The 19,635-nt window shown below is 38.2% G+C and overlaps 1 protein-coding gene across 9 annotated transcripts in view; it reads right to left on the bottom strand.

Annotated features, from left to right (window-relative positions):
• MSI2 (musashi RNA binding protein 2) overlaps window positions 1-19,635 on the bottom strand; it is a 516,507-nt gene that overhangs the window by 353,715 nt on the left and 143,157 nt on the right. The gene's annotated exons all lie outside the window — the stretch shown is intronic.

Genomic DNA, 19,635 nt, shown 5'->3' on the forward strand with positions numbered 1-19,635 from the left:
TATTATACTACCCAACTTTATATAATTTTAAAAAATATCTTGCATTTATAAAACACTACACTTTTTCAAAGAATTTTTTACTTATATCATGGCATCCCAAAAGATAAGTCACCTACTCTCATCTAGAAAAGAAAATCTCTGACTTAAATCATGGCTAGAAAACAGCAATGGGTCTGAAGTACTTCTAACTCTAAGATGAGAACTGCCCAAGTTTTAGCAAAATCCTTTGATTACAGAGTTACTACTGAAGGAATGTATGTTTGGATTGAATTGACAATACAGTCTGGTTTCTGAATGGCCATACTCCAGGTGCCCTTGGTCTCCCATCTTGAACATCTGGAGTATAACTGACAAAGAAGAAATTCCCTTTCCTATACACATGTGCATAATGAATGAGCTACTAAAGGACACTAAAGAAAGCCCATGATCCTACTTGGAATTCAGAATCCATTTTCCCATAGCAATAGTTCATACAGTTCCCAGACTGTATCTTGGGGCAGTTAGGTGGTGTCTAGTGTGCAGGACCTGGAGTTAGGAAGACTCATGTCCTGAGTTCAAATGATACCTCAGATACTTACTAGCTTTATGACCCTGGCCAAGTTAGTTAACCCTGTTTGCCTCAATTTCCTCATCAATCAAATGGCTTCCTCATCTGTCAAATGAGCTAGAGAAGGAAATGGCAAACTACTATAGTACCCTAATCAAGAAAAACCCAAATGGATTATGAAGTATTGGGCATGATTGAAAAACAACTAAACAACAATTATACTTGACATGGCAGATGGAGTAGGAATGAATACACTCTCAAGTTGGAATCAAAGATCTTGAGTTCAAATTCCAGCTTCGCCTTTTATTTAGCTGTGTGATTTTATGCAAATTACTGAACTTCCTGAAATTGTACCATCAATAAAACACAAATAATACCACCTAATTCAAAAGAGTACTATTAAAAAAGCACTTTGAAAAGCTAATATTATTGTAAAAAAATGAGTTTTCTCTACTAATTGTATGACTCTGGGCAAGTCACTAAACCTCACTGAAAAATGTTTGGATTGGACTGGCTCATTTTTCTTTCCAGAAAACAGTTAGCCGAGGACTGCTAAGCTGGCCAAATGCAGACAAAGTATAATCTTCCTTTGACCATGTTGGAAGTTCAGTTCTGTCTGGCACTTCAGAGTTAGCCATTACAGGTCATATAACAAAGCATTTTTTCATGTCTTCCTTGACACAATATAATTTAAAATAAATCATTTTAAATGTTCAAAGCTCTTTGGGTTTCTCCTTTCTCTTTTTATTTTTTGGAAGGGAAAGCAAACATTGGGGTGAGGGTACAGGGGGAGGAGAATCTAATAGCACTTCCACAAAGGCCTCCTGTGCTGCTTCAATGGGACATGGAAATGATTTTGAGTTCTCAAAGGCTACTCCCCACTGTTGTTGGGTTAGACTGTCTATAAACTTTCACTTTACTTCTGGCATACTAAATGACCACACTATTGGGCACACTACTGGAGGAACTGAATAGTGGAAACCTTTATATTCATACCATAAACAAAATCAAAAGAAAGAAGGGAGTTACAGCTAAATGGAAGGATGGCTCAGTCTGTCCTTGGAAAGGTACATAAAGGAATTGGCAAAATGGGTTTTATTGCATGCTTAAAAGCAGCAACAAATATCATTTCATGGGCCATTTGGTCATCTTGTATTGTAGAACTCATGATGAGTATTTGCAAAAAGACCACCATGAAAATAACTGTAGCTTAAAGATCAACATGTGTGACAGAAAACTTAGAGGGAAAAAAATTCTACAAAGAATACATTGAGACACTACCAATTATATTGATATGTAGCTATGATAGGAGACAAGTAGATGGCTCTGTGAATAGAGCTAGCTCTGGAGACAGGAAGACATGAATTCAAATACAGCCTCAGACACTAGTTGTATGTCCCTGGACAAATCATTTAATCTCTGGGAACCCAATGGAAAATGGCAAAACAATCCCGTGTCTTTGCCAAGAAAGTCCATAGACTATATGGTGCATATGATCACAAAGATGAGTCTGAATGCAACTGAATGACTGAACAACAAAACAACATATAATTGTGATGCTCAGTGAACTTAATGCAAAGGTGCAAACAGGTGAGGTTAGCAAGAAATATAATAGAAAGCATGCATGAGAAAGAAGGAATGGGAGATGCCAAAGAATCTTTTGGGTACACAAAGACTTCACACCTATATCTCATGAAGACATTCTCTTTGAGAAATGAATTGCAAGGCTCTGGACATGGCAAGCACTGACAACATCACAAACAAAAAAAAATTTCATTCTATTTTTTTAAGACAGGAAATGACTCATTCTTGTGGGAGTCATTTCTGAATCAGTTGTCTGCATATAGTCAGTCCATTGACTTGTTAGAGCAAAGGTCGTCTATGAGTTCAAAGCTAAAAGAAAGAACAAAAATGAGAAAAAGAATCACACTGCAATGAAAGCAATTCAGTTATGACTTAATACAAACAAGTTAGTGATGATGAAGAATGGGTAATGAATAGGAGGAAGGGCATACACACAGAGCTTTAAAAGTACCTTCAAAAGTGGAATAGGACAACAGAAAAAAAATCAGCTTGAAGAATCCACTTATAAATTCATTTGCAATGTCTTATGAAGAAAATTCATGGAATATTATTTGCAAAATCTCCTCACAAAGCATTGAGAAGCAAGGGGAGGCAAATTCAGTCAAAAGAAAGTCTGGCCAAATGTTCAAGTAAGCCGAGTCAAAGGGGAAGAGATAGAGGAGAGAAAGACATATTAAAGAAAGACAACCAACAGGAGAAAAATGAAAACGATTGCAAGGATTTTTATCATGAATTTTTTTTTTTACCATCAGGTAATAGAACAATCGTACTTAAGATACAAATACCCCATGTTCACAGAAAAAGTAGAAATAGCCCTAAAGAGTAAATAGAGAGAGAGAAATTAGTAGGCCATGTAGACATCACAGAGATTTGTGTTGGAAGTCACATAATTGTAAAGACACCGAAGAATCAATTTTAAAGCGATCTGAAGGAGAAGAAAACAGTAAAGGCCTGGAAAAAATCTCAGACTTCATTAATGCCAAAAAAAGGTAACTGAAAAAATATCACCTACCACATATATGTATCTCCTTTTCCATCTATACAAAATGCATTATTGACTGACTGACTTTCATATCAAGAATGGTAAATGTTTTTTTTTTTTAAAAGAGGAATTAATTAAATTTTAGGAATTTTAATTCATATCTTTTGTGTTTATATCACCTTCATTTTTTAATATACTTCTTCCCTCTCCCTACCTAAAGAGCTATCACTATAACAAAAAAGAAAAAAAAGAAAAGAGGGAGGGGAAGGTATTAAGTGAGAAGCAGTTCAGCAAACTTCACACACAGAGGGCATCTTCAATGTTGGCCTAAATGAAAAACAAGTAGGCTTTATAAGACATTCCACAGAAGGACACATCTTTACCATCACACAATTAGCTAAAAGAAGTAACATAAGACACTACTATACATAATGCTGTTGATTATTTTTAGTTTTAAATTATTATTATTTTTAAAGCATTTGATTTGATTTAATAAAATGTTACTTAAAGATCTCTCCTATCCATATCAAATTTTCTTAATATTTGAAAAATAAAAGAACTGAGATAATCTTATACAATAGCCCTTTAATATTAAGTGAAAAAGGTGTATGCTGACCAAAGATCAGAGTATTATCTAAGCTGAAGAGCGTATATAGTCTATATAGTAAGGTCCTCCAAAAGCTCCCATTTGTAGATGACACTGTGCTGATTGCTAGGAAAAAGATTCAAAACCATTCAAAAGAGTTAAGACTAATAATCCACACAGGAAAAATCAAGTGGATGAAAAATATCAATAGTCCATATTAAAACATGAAGAATATGAATGTGCATAGTTCTTGTCTGGGACCAGAGAGAGTATCTTGGATAAATAGCACAAATGGACAATGAGATGGACCTAGAATTAAAAAGAAGACTCTGAAGGGGCTAAACTATCTTTAGGAAATTGCAAAGCTCTACTAATGATGCAAAAAATCCTAGAAACAAATATTAACTCCTACATATTCTTATCCTGTTAATATAGTTATAGATGGGAATATTGTGGAACACTAAAGAGCTAAAAATAAGTACGGTTACAAAGAGGACAATGGACAGGTATATCTTGGGTGCAATGAAGCTAAAAAAAAAATACAACAAATAAAAAAATTAGAAAAAAAATTGAAATAATAAATGCCAGGGAAATGTATGATTTTAAAAGTTAGGGTCAGTGACCTAGCAAGATTAGGATGAATGAAAATAGGCTAACCAAAGTAGTCCATTGATAGCTTGAGGAGTACGCCAACCATCCTCAGATGTTAGCAGGAAATGAAGAATATCCCGAACATTGTGGGGACTGGATTCCCTCAAGTTAATTCATAACAAGACATTGACAAGAGATTGAGAGCCTGAGCAGGTATGCATAGTTTGTAATTTGCCTACTGGGAGAGAATATTCCTCCATTATTTTGCTCCCACGTGATAAGATCATAGGTTAAGACTCTGAGCAGATCTTACAGGCCACTGAATACAATCTTTCATTTTAAAGTTTGGGAAACTGAGTCTAAAAGAGGTTAAATACCTCTGAATCACAGGCAGTGAATTGGGGAGGATTTGGACTCAGATCTTATAGATTTAAACCCCTATTCAGGTCTCTAATGCTTTACCCAACTGGCTCAAGATCTACTTAAGTATCTGAATACTAATAACACTATGTCAACTAGACAAGGACATCAAATATGCTGATAATCTGGGGTAGAAAATGCATTCCAAATTCTTAACAATGAACTCACAAATAAACTTTTGCAATACAAATCCCTTGTCAACTAAGGGCAGGAACATCAGTCTGGGAATCAGTACTCCTGGCATCTATTCCAAATTTTGCCTTCTACTCTCTGTGTGAGAATGGAAAAATCACTTCCCTTCTCATTTTAGTTTCCTATTGATAAAATAAAGGGATCAGACTAGATAAGCTATTCAGACTTTTTGCAACTCTGCAATCCTAAAATTATATTGTAAAAATAAAGTATGAGTTCCTCAAAGACAGAGACTGTCTTTTGCCTTTGTCTGTATGCATTATTGACTGGCTGATTTTCATATCTAGAGTGGTAAACTTTTTTAAAAAGAGGAATTAATTACATTTTAGGGATTTTAAAATGGATATATTTTGTTTTGACATCACCTTCATTTTTTAATGTATTTCTTCCCTTTCCCTACCTAGAGAGCTATCACTTAACAGAAAAGAAAAAAAAAAAGAAGAGGGGAAGATATTGAGTGAGAAGCAGTTCAACAAAACTAACCAAGACCAAAGGCATTGTATGAAGTCTTTTATATCTATAGGTCCCTACACTTCAGCAAAAAAAAAGTAGCACCTCTGTGCTTATTTCTCTTCTAAGCTGTCATTGCCAATCACTCCATAAATATTTACTTAGTATCTACTACATGTCAAGAACCTCAATAAGTAAAGGGTGTACAAAGCAAAGCAAAAGATAATCCTTATTCTCAAAGAACTCACAATCTAATGAGGGAGACAGACATGCAAATGATGAACAAACAGGCTATAGAAAGCATATGATAGTTGGTATAGTATTCAGCTCATTGTATATATTATTTTCTGGTTCTTCTGACTTCATTTTGCATCAGTTCATAAGCAGCTACCTCAATGGGAGGAAAAAATTTCAATGGGAGGGGGGAAAAAAAACTTTGCAGAAGGGTGTCTTAAAGCAAACTTTCCAGATGTACCCCCCTCTACCTCAAAAGCTTTCTAGCTGATTTCATGAAAAGAACAAATGAAAACTTTAACCCTTAGCCTTGATTAAATTCATTTGCATATTTTAGCTGCACATGGCAATCAGCTCTTGATGAGAGAGTTACACCTAATCTGCTCTATGAGCAAAGCTAATGTCTTTGGAACACTCCCACCATCCCTCCAGTCCAGTGAGAAAGTTTCCAATATGGGAACAGCATCCAGAAATCAGATTTTCTGGAATAGGATTTTCTGGATGTCAGTGTTGGCCTGAGGGATATAGAGCAGGTATTCCTTTTGCTGTCCACTTGGAAAAACAGTAGCCTTTGGAGGGAAGCTTAGTCATTTTCTAGCCTAGTTTGCTTTTCCAAACCAAGGCTTCAAATTAGGAGGAAAGGGGAGAGTGTGCAAGAGAGCATAGAACTGGGTAGAAACCATACATAATGTAAGAGCCTTATTTGGTTGACTGGCTTATGAGAGACATTTAGATAGATCAGAAAAGGCAAATTTCTCTCATCAGCAAAAAGAAACCAAACCCAACTAAAGTGCTGATCTCACTCCATTTAGCCCCTGACACTTAGCAAATTTTCTGTGAGAAAAGGAGACCAGCAAATCTAAAGGTCCCTACTAAATCTGTTTGTTCACATCAGAGTTGGAATGGATCTCAGAGGTCATGTGGCCCAACCTATAACTGAACAAGAATCCTCTCTACACCATGCCAGACAAGTAGTCATCCAACTTTGGCTTGAAGATCTTCAGTCTCTGCTGCCTGACCTTCTGGATCCCAAGCCTGCTAGCTTGCTTGGACTTTCCTGTCTGGAAGGAATCCCTATATCTTGCATGGACTAAAAGCCATACTATCCCTAGTAAAAACTGACCTTCTTGAATTTAGAACTTGGGCTCACTGATCCCAAAATAGCTACCTCCTGGGAAAGTCTCAGCACTGGAGAGGCAGCCAGAGTATACTAACTAGTTTTAAGATTGGACAAATCATTGAATGGCACTTCATTACCTGTCACAGCAGATTGCTCCTGTAGTAAGGAGATTATCATAAATCTAGAGCTAAAAGATGGACAGCAAGGTGGTATGGTGGATGGAGCACCAAGCTTGGACTCAGGAAGACTCATCTTCATAAGTTCAAATCTGCCCTCAGACACTTACTAGCTCTGTGACCCTGGGCAAAACACTTAACCCTGCTTCCTCATGTATAAAAATGAGCTGGAGAAAGAAATGGCAAATTACTCCAGTATCTTGGTCAAGGAAGCCCCAAATGGGGTCACAAAGAATTGAATACAACTCAATAATAACAAAGCAAGGAAACTTGGAGACCATCTAATCCAAGCTGCTCGTTTCATAGATGAAGAAGAAACCCAGGTGAAATTACTTGTTCCAGGTTACAATGTTGAGTGATAAGAACAGAATTTGATCCCAGGCTCCCTGACTCCAAATCTGGTCTCCTTTCCTTCATGTGATCAAAGAAATCAAACTGGAAAAACTCAAGAAGTTCTCCTCATTTTATGGATTTAGGTTTCTATTTAGAGATGAGAAAATGAGATACAATGACTTTCTCAATGTTAAAAAGGTAAATAGAAGAATGAGGGTTTTAACAGGGGTCTTCTGGTTTCAGACTATGTATTCTTGCCACTATATAAGACACAATGAAACAACTGAGTATACTAAAGGCGGTGAGGCAAGGGGAGGAGGCTCTCAAGAGATACTGTAAACAAAAATGATTATTATTGTTTGCCTTTCTCTTGGATTTCCTGGACCAGTTGCCTAAGGACCACCATCCCAGTCCAAGGGTGGATCTGGAATGAGGAGGAGGGGGAGAGTGGGCCTATGATCTAGGCTAGCAGGAAAAGCACTATATAAAACCAAAGACATGTGATTATCTATCTTAACCCAGACAAGCCCTTCCCCTATGAAGACTAAAAGATCCTTCCAAGCTAGGAAGGTCAGACTCAATAAGAGATAAAGCATTCTGAGCCTCCAAAGCAATATTTCTCTACTATCCCAATATCCTAATATGTCTGAGACTTCTTCATACCAGTAACACAGTTCTATAAATCCTCACATAAAAGAAAGCTTTGCTTTCTGGGGGCAGGAGGCTGGGGAGATTGGGACAAGAGAATTGGTAGTTGGATATAAACAATAATGATAGCCAACCCCTCCCCACCAAAATTAAAAAAAGCACTGAAAAAAACACAAACCACCAGCCCTACCAATCAAACAGAAATCAATCCAACAAGAGCTTGACTAAATATGTGATGTTACAAATGTTTTATAGCCATGGTGTCTGTTCCATTTAGATCATTTGCTGTAGACTAGCAAAAAAAAAAAATAATAATAAAAATAAAAAATAAAAAATATGTTCCCCAGTGCTCTAAACCCTACTAACAGGTCTGGGCTGACTATTTATTGAAGCAAAGATGCAGCTGGGGACCCGTAGCTGTCGGCTGTAACATGAAGGGCTCATTTTGCAGGGCTGCTCAGGAGGGCCATCAGATTAGCATCGAAGCCTGGCAAAGGGCACATACAGCTCTTGCTTTCTGACTAGAGGATCTTTCAGCCTGGAAGACCAAGGCCTTTTGATGCCCCAACAAGTGCAAGAAACAATAAACAAAAACCAGCAACTCAGTTATCCAAGGGTTATTTAACCAGACTAGATTGTTTAAAACCCCTAGTGCTCCCCTCCCTTATTTTGCCATTAAGTCCTTTAAACAATTTATTTATTCCTTGTTTGTGGAATACTGAGCAAAGGCTGAAAAAGAAGCCAAAGATAATAGTTCCATTTCTGAAGTATCCTCAACTCCATAGGTAAGTTGGCTTCCTAATCACAAACTTTCCTCACTAACCCTTGTCAGCTATTATATATGAGGTCACAAAGATTCTTAGAGAAAAGAATATGGATGAATTAATCAGTAGTCAAAAAAGCATTTGCTCTTGATGAAAATACATCACTACTACTGGGAAAAGAGTCAAAAGTCAAAAAAAAGCAGTGGGTTGGATGTGGTGGTGGTTGTTCAGTCATTTTTCAGTAGTGTCCAAATCACTGTGACCCTATTTGGGATTTTCTTAGCAAAGATACTGGGGTAGCTTGCCAATTTCTTTTTCCAGCTCATTTTACAGATGAGGAAACTGAGGCAAACAGGATTAAGTGACTTGCCCAGGATCACACAAGTAGTATCTTTCTGAGGCCAGATTTTAACTCATATTTGAACATTGTAATCTCAACAACTAGGAGGCTGAGACTAGTGGATCACTTGAGCTCAACAATATCAAGAGTTCTATAGTACAGCTAAGACAATCAAGTATCTATAGTACATTAAATAACCTCTCCCTATCCCCCAACTAAGGGGTCTTCAGGCTGCCTATGAAAAGAATTTGGTTGATTCAGGTTGGAAATGAAACCATGTTGAAGCCATGAGAAATCGATGAACTTCCAGCCTAGGCAAGACAGAGCAACTCTCTATCTCCCCCAAAACAAAAAACCCACAAAACCAGCAGCAACCAGCTATTACTAAAACTAACCTTTTCATCTTGTATTCCCTTACATGATTGGAGAGGATGCCTCCCTTAGGGGGCTTCTGAAGCCCCAAAACATAATATCTCTTAGAATGAAAATTAAATTCTGTCCTATATTGTTAATATAACCAATTTTGTTTTACTGCTCCTTGAGGGCAAAAACTATATTTTCTGTCTAATCTCCCCCCCCCCAAAAAAGCCTAGGCAGTGCCAGAAATGTGATACACCCTTAATAAATACGCAGAATGAATCAATCAATGTGTGAATTCTCCACTGCAGGTGAGTCATTAGCATCACTTTAATCTACAAAAAGGAAGGAGGGTTTTGTCTAATTAGTCACTTTGATTCTTATCAGAATCTCAGATAAAAAGGTGTTTGGGAGGCCATAAATAGAGGCATTAGGAACCAATGACCATTTCTAGTTTCTATGGGGATTTCTATTTTGTATGATACCTTTGTCTTCTCTGGGCATTACTAAGCAATCACGATATCAAATCTTTATTATTAGGGCAGCATGGAACAATGGAGAACATGCTGAATTGGAAATCACAGGAGCAGAGTTCAAATCCTGGCTCCGTTAATTGTGATTAGTGAGACTTTGGGCTAGTCTAGTCATCTGAGATCTCTGAATCTCAAGGCTCTTCATCTGTTAAAGGTGGGGTTGAACTAGGTAACTTCTAAGGTTTCTTTCAACTCAGAACCTTGGATCCCTTGATTTTAAGTAAAAGTGACTCAAAGTCAAGAAGTCCTGATTCCTCAGGTGATTGCTAGCTGTGCAACCCTGGTCACGCTCTCTCAGCCTGTTTTCCCATTAGGTAAAATGGGAATAATAAAACATGCACTTCATTGGGTCAATGAGAAGATCACAAAATAATATATGTGAAGTGCTTTGTAAACCTTAAATGGTTATGGAACTGTTACTAGTTATTACTAGGCACTTCCCCCAAACTTCTAACAGGACTGATTCTAATGCCAAAGTAACTTCGGAAACCACCAATACACAGCCTATAGAAAAGACTTTGGTAAGCTATCATGCGCCTAGAAAGGTAAGAGATTAATAGCAGAAATTACAGCACATAACTCCCATGGTTGTTGGGAGGGATCTGATGAGACAGCATACATAGAGCATTCTGTAAATGTTAATGCACTATATTAAATGCTAACTATCATTATTATTTTTGTTGCAATTGTAGTAGTCACAATTCTGACCCATGACCATTGAGCACACTATTGGAATTGTTTTGTAGGTTTGGCTACCAGTGTTGGTTTTTTTGTAAAGCCTCCCCTCGAAACCATCCATCCTGAAAAGTAGATGGCTCCAGATGAGTCCCAAAGGACACCATGTGTACTAATTAGGATTAGCTTTGTCTCCAAAAGGGTCAGTCTTATAAATCAGCCATACATGGGGAGAACTGATTGAGAAATATCACCTTTTACATTTAAATCACCTCACAGCCATCTGACAGATAAAAGAGAATGCACCAAGACAACATGGAAATGTTATTCTGGAAGTCTTTCCTCTATCATCTTATTACACTTTAATCAAAAGTCTGCCCTGCTTCATTCAAGTCTTTCTGACTCCAACTGCAGTATACTATCCACTGAGCCACATTGCTGTTTGAAAAGTGAATATTGTGGGTTGCATTCCTCAGGAAGGATAAGTTACTCACTTGCCCAAAGTCAAAGAATGTCAGAGTTAACAGGGACTTCAGAAATCGGAATATCAGAAGTGAGAGGGGACATATTAAATAACAACAACAACAATAACAACTGACAGGTCATCCTGACTCTAAATCCAGCAAACTTTCCACTATATCATGCCACCTGCCTAAATCAAAACAATTAAAGAAAAAATGGATACCTAGGCAGTAGATGTTGTTGCTTCCCTTCTCTAGAACTCAATTTTCCCATCTGAAAATGACAAGATGATGTTAAGATTCCTTACAAACCTGATATTCTAATAAGTCTCTGCATGGTATACTAAAAGTATACCTGCTGTGTAAATGGTCACTTGATAGGTGCAGAATGAATGGAGTAGTAGAATGGAGCTAAGTTATTCAGAAAAGCCTGCATGAAAACACCAAGTTTTGAGCAGAATTTTGTTTGATCATCCCTTTTAGAATGGCTAGTATGGTCTTTCTCGGGTCACTCTCTCTTCTTTGGTTTCAAGGAAGAAGCATCCTCAAAACCAATTTTTTGAAATGTTTTGCCAAAAAAGAAAGGCATCTCAAATGGCCATGACAGCAGCATGGGTCAAAATCAAAGCCATCTTATTCCAAAGGATTTCAACAAGATGATCGGATGTGGCTGCAAGTGGAATATGACAGGAGGTTCTAACTCAGCCTAGACCTCTCCAAGGACAAGTGGTGAAAGGCAAAGGGCCATCACATCATCCCTCCCATACAAGCATTAGTTAAAGAGGCAAAAAACTCCCTAAGTCAACTGAATGAGGTCATTCTAAACACCAGTCTTGGCTGGTACCAATCCTCACCCTGAGCCCCTCTTAATGAAACCCTCTGGGCAGAAAGAAAAACAGTCATTAAAGATGGCAACTACCAAACAGATTTTGTAACATTCCCACCCTTCTTTTCCTTCCTTATTTGTCCCTGTCCTTCATTCCACAGCAAAAGAATCAGTCTAGTTTTGACTCAAAAGAGATGAGTCTCCAGGTCTCCAAAGAATGGTTCAAGGCAGATCTGCTGGCACAGCCATTTATTTTGTGCCTCTCAGAGTTCATGCTAATATGAGCTCGGGCTCTGTTCTTGAATCCATCATACCTATCCTACTCCAAAACACACATGCACACACCCTTCTAATGAATTTGCTTAAGCACAAAGACTCAGGGAAAATATTTATACATTTTTCCCTCATTTTATAAGAAAAAGATTTTTGTTGATCTATATTGTCTTTCCATTGTTTAGATTTCCCTCACATCCATCCTCTTTCTTTCTGCCTTTCCCAAAAAGCTATCCTCTATAATAAGGAATTGGAGAAAGGGAGAAGGAAGATTAGAGAGGGGAATCTGCAAAACTGATTAACACATCAAAAATTAAAATCTGTCATCTATGAAATGTCCCATACCCATATATCTCTACTTTTCACAGCAGGGAGAAAATGTTCTTCTCCTTTTAGAGTCTTTATTTCTTCATTAACTTCTATCCTCTTTTCTCCTACTCCAAGAATTTTTAGATTATAAGACTGATTTCAAAATGGAAGAAATCTTAGAGATCATGTAATCCAGGGGTTGTTCTGTTGGAGTCTGGGAATTTGTTCTTTTTAATATCCTGCTAACTACATTTCAAAATAATTTGTCTGCTCTTTAATCCTATCTATTTATGTTATGCTTTTAAAAGACACAATTCCGAGAAAGGGGTCCCTAGACTGCAAAAGTCTGTTAAAAGAGTCCAAGAAAGTAATAAGTTTAAACATCCTTCCTCTAATCCAAGTCCCTCCCTGAGCTCCAGGGAAACAAAGGAACTTATCCAGTCATATATAACTTTGTTTTCCTTGTGACCCTTCTCAGAAGACACAGAATCCCAGTCTTTTGAATCCATGCCAGCTGGTCAATTGGTTTATTTCTCTCATTAGCACAGGTCTTCTCCCCAACTCCCCCCTCCCCCCAAAAAAGACTAAGGTTTGCTTTATCAAGGCCACAGTTATCTTTGTAGGCATAATAATTCCTTTGGGCTGGGTTTGTCAATGTTTCGCTTTCTCTTAGGATGCTAGAAGCCTGGGATACTCAAGTGTTTCTACCTTGCAGGTAAGGTCAGATTACCAACCCAACAGAAAATTTGGATGGCTCTTTGATATGCTGGGTGCCATATTGAGTCCGCTCACTCTTAAAAGTACAGGCACCACACTGGGGCTTAAAGATTTATTCATGCAATGATTTCAGACACAACTGGGCATTAACCAGGCATTCAAGATGCAGAGCACAACTTTTCCAAAGCTATCCTGGGTGCATCAAGATGGCTTGCTACATTTTGGCAAAGAGCCAACAATCCAAGGGGGAGCAGAAAGAGTGGGAGCAGACAGCCTGGTGTTCAATAGGGAGCATCCTCTCCTTTGGTGGACACATTTGTGACAACTTGCTTATACCTTCTATTAGTCTACTTTAAATGGCCAAACACCCACTGTGAAAGGGTTTCTATTTCAAGAGCCATTTATCTAACACGCACACATTTGTGCAAAATACCTGGACTGGGGTAACGCTGTATTTGAGAACAAAGAGATCCCAGCTTCTCTTTCTATTAAGCAATCAAGACCTGTCAGGGCCCTGAATGTCATAGGCAAGAGTTAAAGCGGGCAGGTTGGAGGGGCCATACCATGGGACACTTCTTTCTGTAACAGAGCGCTTCCCTTATCACCAGCCTGCAGTAAGGAACGGCCTCTCTGCCTGGGTAAAAGGAGAAACAGAGGAGAAGAGGGAGGGAAACCCAATCTGAGAAATAACTCCTCCTGACAGGCTGACAGCTGACATTCTTAACTCAAAGCACTCAGTGCCAGGAATTATCAGGCCTGGCATTTCTCTCCCTGATAGATGACAAAGCAAAAAAGAAAAAAAAAATCAAACCTCAAACCCAAAACTTCGGCCACACATGCCTCATAAATCATGACTTTTATTGAACACTTAGCCACATAATGGTGCCAGCCAAACTGAATAAAAACACCCTTCCAGGGAGAAATCAGGATATCTGCCCCCATCCCAATGCTGCGGAGAAAGTTAGAAGGAGGTATATCATGCAGCAAACAGGTATGGACAGAAGGGGAAGTAGGAGCCCAGGGGAAAACCACCAAGCGTAACAAAGGGGATCAGGGGCCTAGGAGGATGTGAGAGGCAGTTGGTGAGGAAGGCAACACAAAAGGCAAGGAAAAACCTAAGGGTTTCCAAAATAACAAGGAAAAGGGTAGAGGGGGAGAAACTAGAGAACGATTTTGAGGAGCTTTCCTCTTCAATACACACACACACACACACACACACACACACACACACACACACACTTTTCCACCAGGTTGGGGAAAATGCCCCAGGCTCATCCATGGTCTCTTCATTTAAGGCACACATCTCCAGTGAATCTTGTGTATGTATATTTTTTTCAGGACTAAGAACACACAGCATAAAGTTACACAAATACATTGAGAGTGATTAATACAGCTAAGAAACAAGCCCAATTGCTCATGAAGAATGAATTAGTATTTTAGGATCCTGTATTTTGAGCTAGGAGGAAGCCCAGAGACCATCTAGTCAAACTCCCTAATTTTACACTCATTAGCTTGACTAAGAAGTTAATTTCTGTGTAGGGTCACACAGCTAATAAGGGTCTGAAACAAGATTTGAATTCAGGTCTTCCTGATTCCAAGTCTAGTTCTCTATCCATTATGCTACTTGGCTGCCTTGGATATAAAGACAAAATAAAACATTCTCTGCATCTCTCTCAATTTAGCTGACCAGTCAAGACTAGAAAAATGCAATCATTTTCTACAGTGAATTTCTATTTATAGGATCCAAAGGAATATAAAAATAGTCATTGATAACAAAAATAGTTAAATGAGCAATTATTTAGTCCTTTATATGTGAGATACATTAGCCTCAGGAAATAAATAATAATAATAATAATAAAACAATTCCTGTCTTCAAAAAGCCCACAATCTGAAGGAATACAACAAGCAGCTGAGTGAGGCCCAGTGAGCACAGAGAGGTAGGTTTGGAGGCGGGCATACCTGAGTTCAAATGCCATTTCAAAGTTATGACCCTGGGCAAGTCAGTTAAATTCTTCCAGCCTTAGTTTCCTCATCCTAAATCAAAGGGACTGGACAAAATAATATTCTCTTAAGGTCTCTTTAAGCTCCAAATCTTCAACTCTATAAGCACCAAGAACATGGAAAGCAAATACAAAATGAGAGAGGGAATCTATGGAAATAGAAAGGCCTTGAGTTGGAAATCTGAGAAATAAAGGGAGCTTCTAAAGTTTACTGCCTCTGCTTTCTACCTGAGCCGACCTCAGATAAATGGACCATATATATATATATATATATATATATGTATATATACATATATATATATATATGTATATATATATCAAGTATTTTTGACCAGTTCCTATTCCACATTCCTTACTTTCTTTTTGACTCAGAATTTCTAGTCCATAGCTCATACAAGCTAAGAGAAATGAAAAGGGTGATTTAACCAAAAACTATTCTTAATCAGATAAGAGAAAATGACATTCTAGACCAAGCCAAGTCTATGATGTCATTGACCTTACCCCCCAACAACTAAGGCCTGAACCCTCCTTTCTAAACCTTTACTCATCTCTGTATGGAAGAATATGATGAATACTTCTGTTGAACTGGATGTTTGGTTAGGATGAGAATGCTAGAGAAAAGAGGCTGACTGCCTTCTTCCTCCAAAAAAATATCATTTGGAGTCACTTTCTTGGCAAATGTCATAAGCTACTAATCAGAAATTCTCCCAGTACAAAATTGTTATTAGCATAAAAATAATATTTATAAACATTTTGCAAAGTATATTAAGATTTACAAAATATTTCTCTCCCCAAAACTAGCTTGACACACTTGGAGGGACGGTGAAAATGAGACTTGTTTGGTTACCAGGTTCTGCCCACTTGGTCACCAACTGCTAAAACGTGGACCACAATTCAAATTGGAAAGAAATTAAAAGATGGGAGAGCATCTGAAAGATATTTTCTTGTAGAGAGTCCTGGGTTTAGAGTTAATCAGTCATAGTGGGAGAGAGGGCTGGACCTGGAGTCAGGAAGATGTAAATTCAAATCCAACCTCAGATATTTGCTAGCTGTGTGACACTGGGCAAAGGCACTTAACTCTCATTCTGACTCATTTTCCTCATTTGTAAAATAGGTATAATAATGACCTCTACCTCCCAGAGTTGTTATAAGGACAAAATGAAATAAGATATTAAAGAAGTATATAAATGCTAGTTATTGTCATCATTATTAATCAACAAGTATTTATTAAGTACTTGCTGTGTGCTGGGCACTGTGCAAAGTCCTGGGGACAAAAACAAAACTGGGTTTTCCTTCAAGGAGCTTATACTCTCCTGGGATAAAAATGAAATAGAATCTGCTCTCTGGGACTTAATACTGAGGGAAACATGAAGTCTACAATATTCTCGTTTAATTCTTGGTCAGAGCAGCATTACCTAAAGACTGCAACCCAGGAGTTTCTAATAGGAGGCAAACTTTCAGCTCCCATGAGTTTTTTTGGCCACAGTGAAGAATCTCAATGGGATGTGAACTCAGAGGCCCTGGGTTCAAACCCCCCATTCTGCCATTTCCTGTCTCTGTGACTCTAGGCAGCTTTCTCATTTGTAAAATGAAGAGAATTGGACTAGATCAGTTATAAGGTTTCTGCCAGTTCTAAGTCTCTGCCTGTGGTCTGCTTCAGGATAACACACAGACACAGACACAGACACACACACACACACACACACACACACACACACACACACACCCTTACTGATCTATTTCTCCAGATATTGGCACATGTAAGCATTGATGGATCACAATTTTGGAAGGTCCATAGAAGCCTCCTTCTGCCATTTCATGTATGAGGGATCAACAGAAGATTAGTGACAAATTTTTTTTAAAGAGAGCAAATAAAAGTGAAATATTTTGGGGAAAAATACTAAAGTTTGACTGAAAACAGTTAGAGATGTGACTATCATACCAATTAGGTGGGCAGACAAGCAAAATGTCTTAACAAAATCCTACGCAAATATACTTGAGATTCCTTTGCCTCAATATCTTCCTGTAACCTGTGGGGAAAAGCTGAGTTGGCTAATCCAAATCACATGTGAGAAGGCCACATCAGCTCCTAATAGCTAACTGTGTACTCACAAAAATAAGAAAAAGCCAGGTATCATATAATTATGATCCAGGCTCCCTTTCACATAAGCAGGTGAGCACAAGTTCAAAGGCAAACAGACTGACTTGGCATTTTGCTTGTATAAGACAAAATGTATCAGCTAATAGTTGCTTCCAGTATCATTGACATCACAACCTAAAGGCCAAGGAGTAGAGTCTGCCAGCACTGAGTGTCAATGGCCACACTAAGAAATGCCCATGAAGACTGTAAACAAGACATACATGGAGTGAATGGAATATCACACACAAGACAAGAAAGAAAGGGAAAAAAACATACTTTGTAGAGCTTATCTCCAGGCATTCATTTCCAACCTGAAAATTCCTCTCTCCATTCTTGCCAATCTGGTCTATACTTGCCTTGCCCGTTAGTGAGTCTACACCTTTTTGTCCATGAAAAGCAATTCATGTAGCATACCTTCCACCCTCCTTTAGAATCAGTCAAATATAACTTATTATTCTCCAGCTTCCTCATTATGTCAAAACTACAGAATCTCAGGGTTAAAAGAACCTTCCAAGCTTTCCTATGGAGAAAAAAATTAATAGGATCAGAAGAAAGGTTTAACTTATTGCCTTGTTTTTATTATCCTCACAATTTTAGTACACTTATTATTACTTGAGGGCTAGAGCTATTTTTAAATTTTGCCTTTGTATCATACAAGTACCTAGAAGAGTACCTGACATACAAGAATAGGAAATGAGCCTTTGATTTTATTTATTTGTTTGTTTGTTTTGCTGGTGTTAAGTGACAATTGGTGTTAAGTGACTTATCCAGAATCACACAGCTAGGAAGTGTTAAGTATCTGAAACCAGATTTGAACTCAGGTCCTCCTGACTTCAGGGCTGCTGCTCTAACCACTGTGCCACCTAGATGGCCCCTTTTTATTTAATTTAGATAGGGAACTTCCAGAAAAGAAATTTTTCTCTATCAATATGAATTGACAACTAGACTTAGAAAGCTACCACGGATGACTTTGTCTAGTGTCATACAGCTTGTACATGTCAGAGCAGGGAGTTAAACACTGGCATTTCAAAGCCCAGTTCTCTATCTATAACTCCTGCCTGGCACATAGTAGGTGTTTAATAAATGCTTCTCAAATCGGGCTGGATTTGCAAGGCGGGACTAGTCACCAATCATCTCTCTGGCCTTGGAAATCTTACACCACTTATGTTCATACCACTCACTGGACATATTCTGTCTCATCCGATATGACTTTCATATTTATGTCTTCTCTCCATCCTCTGCTCTTGTTCCTCGCTCTGAGATTAAGCCTCTTGAGTGAGTACAAAGTTCAACAGGTTTAAAACAGACAGGAGGAGGAATAAAAGAGAAGGAGGAAAAAGAAGGGGATATGTTGTTGGGCCATGAATGAATGGTCCAATCAACAAACCTGTCAGTGATATAGCTTCCCTGTTCTTAAGTCAGGATTTCAGAAGCAGAGTTTGCCTTGCTAAGTACCAGAAAAGAAAAGAGGGAAGGGGGCCTTCCACATGTCAATCTCGGTCTCAAGAAGTGCTTCTGGAATAAAAAAATGAAAATTAAAAAAAAATAACAACTTCTCATTCTGGCACTGAAAACATTCCACAATCTGGCATCATCCTATCTTTCCAGGCCAAATTCTCATTACTTCCCCTAACATACTCTATGTTAACTAAACAGACTTACTTGTTGTACTCTGACCAAAACATTTTAGATTCTGCCTCCTTGTCTTTTCAAAATCTTTCTCCCCTCTGTATCCCATAGCTGGGATGTTTTACCTCCACAGCTTAGATGCTTGAGCTCCCTCCAAGGTTCACCTTAAGGCCTACTTCTTTCATGGGACGCTTCCTAATTCTTCCCTGTCCCATTAGTGGGTAGTTATTAGTGTTTTCTCCACCCCCCAACATTATTTTACATTTATTTTGTATTTAATTATTTATTTATATGATGCTTTTCCCACTGGAGAACCTAAATTCTTTGATGACAGGGACTCTTTCATTTTTATCTCACATCTAACAGCATCCAATACAGAGTGGATACTTCATAAAATATTTGTTCAATTCAATTCATTCAAAATGTGCACATAATAGGGCAAAGGTAGAGAGAAAGAAGGAGATAGAAGGGTAGGAAGAGAGTATCTACAGGTCTGAAAACTAACCCACCTAATATAAGAAAACAAGAGGCAACTCATATTTAGCCAATTTTTCTTTCAGTTCCCATTACCCCAGTGTCATCTATCAGAGGCTTGTATGACACCAGAACAATCCATTAGGCTATGAAAAAGCAAGAAAGCTCCTTCAGAGGAGATGAGAGGCATCTGGGCAGATGTGACCAGGAGATGTTAAAGAAAACATCACAGTGCCAGACAGTGTTTCAGTAGATAAACAGCACAAACTCAGTC

This window comes from Antechinus flavipes, chromosome 4 (genome assembly GCF_016432865.1).
Source record: "Antechinus flavipes isolate AdamAnt ecotype Samford, QLD, Australia chromosome 4, AdamAnt_v2, whole genome shotgun sequence".
Classification (NCBI taxonomy): domain Eukaryota; kingdom Metazoa; phylum Chordata; class Mammalia; order Dasyuromorphia; family Dasyuridae; genus Antechinus; species Antechinus flavipes.